Here is a 9,080-nt window from a genome sequence, read left to right as displayed (position 1 = left end):
GTGACATGTTGCATATTTCTTGCAAATTCACAATTCATATCCAAAAATAACATTACATTATGCACAGCTATGGAAACTTAGCCACTTTAATAACTCTCTAATTCTGTTAGGGTTGTAAACACAATGACACCTCTTGTTAGAGTTGTAGTGTCAATACCACCTAAGAAACTTACCCGCTTTAATAATTCTCTAATTCTGTCAGGGTTATAAACATAGTGACACCTCTTTTTAGAGTTGTATCGCGAATACCATTTGACATGTTGGACATTTCTTGCAAGTTCCCACAATTCAGAACCAAAAATAATATTACACTATGCACAACTGTGGAAACTTATCCGCTTTAATAACCCTCTAATTCTATTAGAGTTGTAAACATAGTGACACCTCTTGTTAGAGTTGTAGTGTGAATATGCTTGTCGCTCTACCTCCCCCCTTTCCTCAAGTTAGATATGCCCAAAATTTGTGCATTACATATTGAAATTGTTTTAAAAATATAAATACATCTCTATACAAAAAATTAATCCCACATTGATTTAGAGATGTGGCACACAACAACATATAAACTCCAATATAACACAATCCTTATTCTAATGGATGCATAAGAAAGGAATTGGTTGGAAACAAACATCTTTTATGATTGATTTTGTTAGAATTGTGAGCCTAGAAACACCTCTCATAAAATTTACACCTACTTAACCTTTCCCTCATTTTAAAATCAAATATATTGAAAATTTATGTACACGTAAATACCTTCATATACAAACGCCTGAAGATATGAGCCACATCAACATATAATTTTTGTTTGTTTGTTTGTTTGTTGTAAATTAGTACTTGTATTACTATTCGGAACCAAGGAGATTACATGAAAATTTGCTACTTCGAGCATTCAAGACACTGAGAGTGACATTCATACCAGGAATCCTGGTTATAGAAACCAAAATTTGGGCCATTATAGACTTATATGACCCAAAAAATAGGGAGTAACTGTAACTGTTCATCTTCCTACCTTCCCCCTATACAAAAACTTACTATCTAGACGAGCTGAGATAAGTACTAGGAAGTATAACAAACAGTAACAACATAGATTCTAGAGACACATAGGTAGTAAAACATAAATATAAGAAGACTAGTAAAAAACAATGACTATTGATCCTGGAGAGCCAGCTGCATGGGAATTATTCTCCAATAGAGCAGGGTTAGCAAAGATGAAATCACTGCTTCCTCTTTGTCAGGACCTTTGGATTCAATGTTAGAGTCTGAAACAATATATCTTTCCACCCGATTCAACACAAAGATGGAATTGATAGGGATTGCACTGATAACTGCTTCTTCTTCGTCAAGACCTTTGGATTCAATGTGAGAGTCTAAAACAATATATCTTTCCACCCGATTCAGCCTTACCACTATGTCGTCCAAATTGTCGTTGATGTCTCTCATAATACACTTTATTTCTTCCTGTCTTGCAAATCTTTTTTGTAATTATCAATTTGTTTATCCTTGATGACCATGTTTAATAGACTTTCGTACTCACTATGAAAAGTAATGGAGTGCAAAAAGTAAAGTCGTGCGAGGAGAGTGAACCCATTTGAGATAGCCAACAGCGCCATTTCACCCGGTTCCCGTGGTGCAAACACGGAGAAAAATAAATGAAAGCGCGGGAGTGCCAACAATGTGTATCCATATTCGTAGCATGTTCAAAGCTTTGTTTTGTTTCGTCGAATATGGTGAAAATGAAGAGTAAGAAAGTTCGTAGAGTGCCGTCGATTAACATATGAATTGCAGGTTTTGGCATGGTTGTTGTTGATGATGATTGAGTGGGACGAATCGTTGATTAACAGGTTTACATCAGGGTTTCCGAATATTATTTTCCAGAGACTCGGCCAAATCTTTGGAAAACCAGGTGAGTCTTCCATCTCTAAATTATCATTTCGAAACACGCTAGTCTTTAAAATGAGCAATGAACAGCAATCAAATTGAAAATTGAATAGAAATTAGGTCTTCTCAGGAATTATTCGTGAATTGTCTACAATGAAGACAACGGGTATACAAAACGTGCTCTGTATTGAAGCCTTTACTGCCCTCAGGGTTTGAATGACCAAAATGAGGGTTTGAAGCCTTTCAAAGAGGTCAGTGGCGAGAGATGTTATCGTTTGGTCATTAGGGTTTGGATGGCCGAAATTACCCATGATAGCGTTCATGCCCTTTTCACTTGTTTAGGCTGCCCGTAATGTACGTTACCAGAGACCTGACGGGGAGACTCGTTTCTCTTTGTACGTTGTTCACTGCGATCCCTGGCTACCGTTTCTCACTCTGTTATCTTTCTCGTTACTGGAAACGCAACATGCAAGAGTTTGCGGACAATAATCAAAATGGATATTGAATAGAACAAATTACACCAAGGGCCCTTTTTCCACTGGTGAGATTGACAGTATTGAACTGTCCACACGCGCCACTCAATAGCTGTCAAAAAGGGGGGAGGCTGTACAAGTCCTAGGTGGATTTGGCAGAATAGATAGATACCCTTTATACTTGCCAACTAAGCCGAAGTATCTCTGTGTATGTGGTGCAGCCTCCATCCGCGTTGTCAAAATGAAGAGAATTTATTCTTAAATTCAGAATTTGACCGAACTAAGTTTTGCGGAGAAATTGTCTCTATTTTCACAGATGACCAAAAGCATGAATATAATGGATGGAGAATGAAAATTATGAATGTACATAAAAATTGGATGCCTTTCGAACTATCAGTGTGATGATTTTGAAGTACAACTATAATGCAAAGTGCAGAGCTAAGAGCAGCCCGAACGTTATACTATATAGAATGTAGAATGCCAGTGCAGTTTGTATATGTCATGTATTAGAACAGAAATAAGTAGACAGACTGCACCCTATAAAGGCGCGCATGAACGTAATGTTTTATATGACATCGTTGAAGGCCATACCAAACTTGCAAGTCTACCATTGAACAGCTATAATTCAATCAGTTCCTGTTGGATACTAGATAGGGAAAGAAGCTCTGACTCGTGTTTTGTCTTCTTAGAAATATGCATTTCAGGCCATTAGCAGCACCGAACTCTTCTCAGTTAATATGCTAAAAAATGTCAGATATATGATTTCCTGACTGACATGACAATGGAAAAATTTCACTGGGAAAATAAAATTGCCACTTTTTTTCGTAAAGTATCTATCTTCATCGCTATTGAAGTTCAAGTCCCGATCTTAGTCACTTTTACACTTTTACATGGTATCCCCACCCACTTAAGGAGATTTTTATAAGAATTGAATTCTACTGGAAAAGTAAATATGATTTGGTGCCTATCATGTTTGTAGCATTTCTGCTATTGGCTCAATACTTATAAATCTCTGTGTAAAAGATATATTTTCATTGCCATCAAAATACAAACTTTCATCTCAGTACCTTTTACATGGAATCCTATCCCCCCTACTAGGATGGCCAAATCTTCTCTCAAATTGCCTATCCTATCTTCTACTAACCCTACTCCTCCTAGTATAGCAAAATTTGGTGCCCATCTAAATGCCTTAGAATGCTTGGTACTTTGGATTTTTTTTGGCTTTCCTTTCAATATATTTGGGATTGGCTACAAACAATGGAAGATTTCCAACAACTTGTTAGCACCTGAAAATGCAAGTTGAATTTGCTTGTTCAAAGGCATTCTTTTTAGTGGCGCTGTACCAACATATATGATCTTTGGATCATGGTATGAGTCATTTGAGTGGTGGTGATGAAGATCCATGTGTTTACCTTTTCTTTCAGATATTGAGGGATATTTATGTAATTTGAGGCATGTTTTGTTGTCGAGTTCACATATTTGGAGGTAGGGTTGCACATGTCACAAACATTTACCTTTCGATGCACATTCTACATATTTTGCATGCATATTTCTCCATTGGAAAGTGCCTTTGGCGTGTCTTTAGGGTTTTGAAGGCAAAAACTACATATTTGGAAGCCTTTGTCAACTCTTGCTGGTCATCTCACCCACTGAAGAAATTTTTACATATTTGAAGGTGTGACTCATCATCTAGTAGACTTATTGTTATGGTTTTCAAAGCATTGAAGGTTTGTAGAGAGCGTCCATCTTCTTAGGAATTTCCTGTAAATTTCCATGGCATAATGAGTGATCAAGTGCACAAGAAAAGAGGAATGCTGTAGCTTTGGAGTTAACATGTGGTGTTGATATATGATACAAGGAAGGAGTTAGGGTATATCTTGAGGAATATTCCACCCAGTAAAGCATCAAAGTCATTCTTCAAGGAAAAGATGACATGGTCAAAGGGTTAGATTCCTTATTCAAGGAATGGCCCAACTAGAAAAGTCAAGTGGCATGTATGCATCATTTAAGGAGTGATTAATGGATCTTGTTAGGGTCCTATATTATAGGAATCTTAGCCATTTCTGTCTTACTATTCATTTGAGGTCATTTTATAAATATTAATTTTGGTTTCATGAGTGATATGATCTAGAGGGGTCTATTGTAAAATAAGGGGGTCTAGTTTTGGATTGAGTGTCATGTAATTTTTTTTGAGTCAAAATAGGTCTATATGTCATAATTCAAAGCAATGTTGCACGAAGCGGGAGCGAAGCGGAAGCGCAGAGCGCGGAAGCGTCATTTTCCAAAAATCTAGGAAGCGAAGCGTCCGCGGAAGCGTCTGCTATATATATATATATATTTTTATATTTTTTTGCATTTATACTCAAAACAAACATCCCAAATACCAAATTAATTGTAGAAGACATGAAAACATGCATATTTTTGCATAAATCAAGATAGATATGGCATCCATGATTCCATTGTAGTTACTAGTATCTACAACAATCATCTATATTCTAGCTATTACAAACATACATCAAATTTTTAAGCATATTATAAAACATAAAACATTTAAGCATATTATAAAACATAAAACATAGAGCATATTATGATTTATCTAGCAAGTGAGCAACTGTCAACATTTGTCATGTCCAAAATTCAAATAATAATGTTTACAAAATATGTCACTTGGTCACCGCCAAGCCAAAAAGGTTCAAAATTCAAATTGACAAGTCTACAAGTCTAATGAGTAATCTATGACAAAAAGAAGTAGATTGTGAATATATCTACTAATCTCTCCTCCTTCCACCACGAATAGAACGTGATGGCGGGCCTCCACGTGGTGGCAATGAAGAAGATGGTCCCTGTGTAAGTCGTGGCACTGGAACTGATGAAGAAGAACCCCCTGCCGTTGGTGTTGAACCATGGAACCTAGAAACCAAGGGACCAGATGGGGGTGGGGGTGGTGGCATATCAACACCCGTGTCATCATCCTAGAATCGCTCAAAAAATTCATGCAAAAAAAAAAAACACTAGTTAACAAAAAAATTAAAAACATGAATTAGAGAAATGCTTTATAAGGGAAAATTGGAAAATTCATACCACAATGGACATACCTGGATAAGAGCATCCTCTAATTGCTCTAGTCGCAACACTCCATCCTCCAAATTGGGCTCCTCTGGATTCTTGTCCCAAGTCAACAAGTCTTTATTAGACTTTGCATCTTCACAGTAATGGGACAACAATCGCAAGTTGTAATGAACATAAACCAAGCTCTCTGCCCGTCTAAATTCAACCTGTTCCTTTTAACACTGTGGATGAAAGAATAAGAGCTCCAACACCTCTCTGCAGAAGAAGTGTTTACCACCTGTGATAGCACCCGCAATGCCAAACTCTGTAGAAGTGGAGTAGGCCCTCCATGCATGTTCCACCACTCAAGAGCAGAAAAATGCTCTCGATCTTGAATTGCATGCATGCTCCCAAATGGACCAGTGTTGCTCGTATAGTTGCTCACCTGTCTCCGTACCAATGCAGCCTCCTCATTATCAGGGATTAATCTACTCAATGCAGCCATATATTTTTCGTGAACCTCTCTATCTTGGTGTGGTTTTTTCCTGCTTCCCCCCCCAGGTGCTGGTGTTGAAAGCCATGATGGATGATAGTATTTAGGTGTCAAAACATATGCTAATGCATGCAATGGAACATTTAGCATTTCCCATCGGTTTTCCACCTCTGCACGAATATAATTGTACAAGGTGGTATCTCTAGGCTCAACAATGTCTTTAATCTGCCCCAACATGCTATCCATTTGCTCATACACCTCCCCAATTACTGGTCGATCTGAATCTGCAAACTTGATCATGTAATAAATTGGTTTGGTGAATTGCAAAACATATTTAACCTGTGACCAAAAGTAACTGTCAAGAACAGTGTCCTTGACTTCATTAGCACCATCTGTGTCAATGTTAATTTCATCCCATGTTTCAGCACACACCAGATTAGTTAAAGCTTGTCTCACCCTCACTAGCCGCCTAAAGGTGAGGTAATAACTAGCAAATCTTGTCTTTGCAATTTTAAGCAATTGCAACTTGGAGTAAGTGCCATAGAAGTAGTTTACCCTTGTATGCCCTGTGATGAATTTAATGAGCTGCTTCCCTTTCCTGTAAACCTCAGCAATCCACCCACAATCTTTGTGTTTCACAATATCATGCATCAAAAGGTTCAATGTGTGAACCAGGCACCCAGACCAAAAGATGTGTGGATGAGTACGCTCAATAATTTTTCCTGCTGCCTTACAATTTGCTGCATTATCTGTGATCACTTGAACCACATTATTCGGACCAACATCTTTGATTGATTTCAATAGGAGATCTGCAATGTTTTGTGCAGTTGCACTGATGGAGGAGGAGTCATGACATGCAATAAATACTGCACCACTAGAAGAAACACCAAAAACATTTATCAAATGTTGGTTTCTAATATTTGTCCACCCATCTGATACAATGGATACCCCAGAATCCACCCACTCATGTGTAAAACGTGTCAAAGCTCTTTGAACCTTAGCTTTTTCTCTTTCTAATAACACTGTTCTAGCTTTCTCATAGTTGGGGGCCTTGTATCCTTTTGGGGCTTCATTGATGGCCTTTACCATGTCATGCCAATAGGGAGAGCGAAGCACATTGAATGGTACACCGCAAGCACAAAGAAAACGGACTATCTTTCCATCCACATCATCCCTCCCAGCAACATTAAGGAAATCCCCTATTGTTTTTCTACCTCCAGAGGTTGCAGAAGTACCATGAGGAGATGGGCAACTACCAAATTTAGAGGTTGCACTTGATTCAGAATGAGTTTTTTGTTTCTTGTTTTTTTGTTGTGCAGCCATCTCTATTTGGATGTATTTTGTTCTTTGTTCAGCTGAAATTTTTGGGCAAATTTGTACCCCCACAGAACCCTTTTTTTCATCACTGTCCAGCACCCCACAAAGATGCCTCCTCAGACGGGTATATGAACCACAATATGGTCTTCCTCCATGACAATCATGAGGGCACATCCATTTGTAAGATCCACCACCCTTTCCCCCATCAAGTTTGGTCACATAGTTCCACAAGGGTGTTGATGTACCTTTCCCATCTTGTGTTTCAGTGTCCCCTTCAAGTTCATCCCCTTCCTCTTCAAACCCTTCCTCCTCATCATACATTGGGTCACCAAGTTCATCCCCTTCCTCTTCCCCTCTATTCCTCACCTTTGCCATCATTAAAACCAAGAGTGGAATGATACATAGAAGCCAAAAGAACACCATCTTGGAATATGGATATAGGTGGTGGACAACCTGTAAATAAAGGAGCAAGTAGAAACAATGGGAAAGAGTAGGAGAGGGAGGAGAAAAATACAATTTTTTTTTAAAAAAAACAAGGGAGTTTGGGGTTTGAACTTACCTCTTTAGCTCTTGTAGATGAAGTCCTCCAAGCTCTTGCTCCAAGCTCCTCCTCCTTCTCCTAGCTCCTCCTTCTTCACTCCTCCAAGCTCTCCTCTCTTCTCGTCTCCTTTCCTCTCTTCTCTTCTCCTCTCCTCTCTTCTCTTCTCCAACTCTCATAAACTCAAAGTGAGAAAATGAGAAGAGAATGGGGGCTTTATTCTTTTCTAAACTCACCCTAAACTAACCCTAACCTCACCCTAACCCACCCCCTCATGCTAAGTTAAGTGAACTTTTAAAAAAAATTAAAAAAAATTCGAGTTAGAATGCTGCCCGCGCGGATTGATCTGGAAGCGCGGTTCCGTGGCTCGTGAAGCGTGCGCTTCCGGGCCTGAAGCGTTGCGCTTCCGGAGGCCCGAAGCGCCCTCCGAAGCGCGGATCCGGCCCAACGCAACCTTATTTCCAGGAATCGCTAAAAAAAAACGGAATCGCGCTTCGCCTGGAGGTTCCGGAACGCTTCCGTACGGGACGCGATTCCGGCCTAGGATCCGGGGGGGGGGCGATTCCTGCAACATTGATTCAAAGTGTATTGCCTGAAGGATCATCACTAAAAGGGTAATCATAAGGGGTCATTGGTCACCGTTAAAGGGTATTTCAAGGTCATTTCATGAGAGATTTTAGTTAGCATGAGTTAGTTAGATTAATCCTGTCAGTTATGGGAATCTATGGTCAGTCATGTCATGTTGTCATCATTACAAAAACATCACTTATCTATTTTTCATATCAAGAAGCGAGTAATCATTGTCCTAAAGAAAATATTAGAAAAATGTGAAAGTCCTAAATGTGCTTCCTCACCCTCATCTCTCTCATTTGAAAAACATGCTCTGAAACACTTGGAAGGTCGAAATGAAGAGCACTGCATATTTGCAGGTTCAAGCTGTTGCGAAAGTTGGAATCTGCTGCGCAACTGAGGAACCCTTTGCGCATCTCAAGAAATCATCAAGTCGGTGGCAATATGTGCAATGAACCCTACATATCTCTATTTGGAACTTCAGTTGAGTATCGTTGATCAACCCCTTGTTTGGTTGTCTTTCTCTAAAAGAACCCTAGTCACAGGTGCTGTGAAAGTTGTTGCGAATCTAATAACAAAGGGAGATAGTATTTTGGAGGCTTGTTTTAAGTTTTGGGGTAGTTTCATAGGTTCATATTGGAAGTTTGTTTTAAGTTTTGGGGTAGTTTCATAAGTTCATAAGCTTCACAGGGACATTCCAAGACGACCCATCAGTTTCATTTTGTCAGAGATAGGCTGCAAGTATACAGAACTTGGAATGCTGCAC

At 39.1% G+C, this 9,080-nt stretch overlaps 1 protein-coding gene across 1 annotated transcript in view; it reads left to right on the top strand.

Annotated features, from left to right (window-relative positions):
• The first annotated feature begins 1,553 nt into the window (after positions 1-1,553).
• LOC149267246 (TLD-domain containing nucleolar protein) overlaps positions 1,554-9,080 on the top strand; it is a 178,212-nt gene continuing 170,685 nt past the window's right edge. Inside the window, exon 1 of the mRNA XM_089432026.1 lies at positions 1,554-1,900. The gene's annotated coding sequence lies outside the window, so the exon portion shown is untranslated. The remainder of the gene's footprint in view (positions 1,901-9,080) is intronic.

This window comes from Pinus tabuliformis, chromosome 6 (genome assembly GCF_031772625.1).
Source record: "Pinus tabuliformis cultivar Carrire ecotype Pingquan chromosome 6, CPIR1, whole genome shotgun sequence".
Taxonomy (NCBI): domain Eukaryota; kingdom Viridiplantae; phylum Streptophyta; class Pinopsida; order Pinales; family Pinaceae; genus Pinus; species Pinus tabuliformis.
This window is presented reverse-complemented; position numbering and strand designations above follow the sequence as displayed.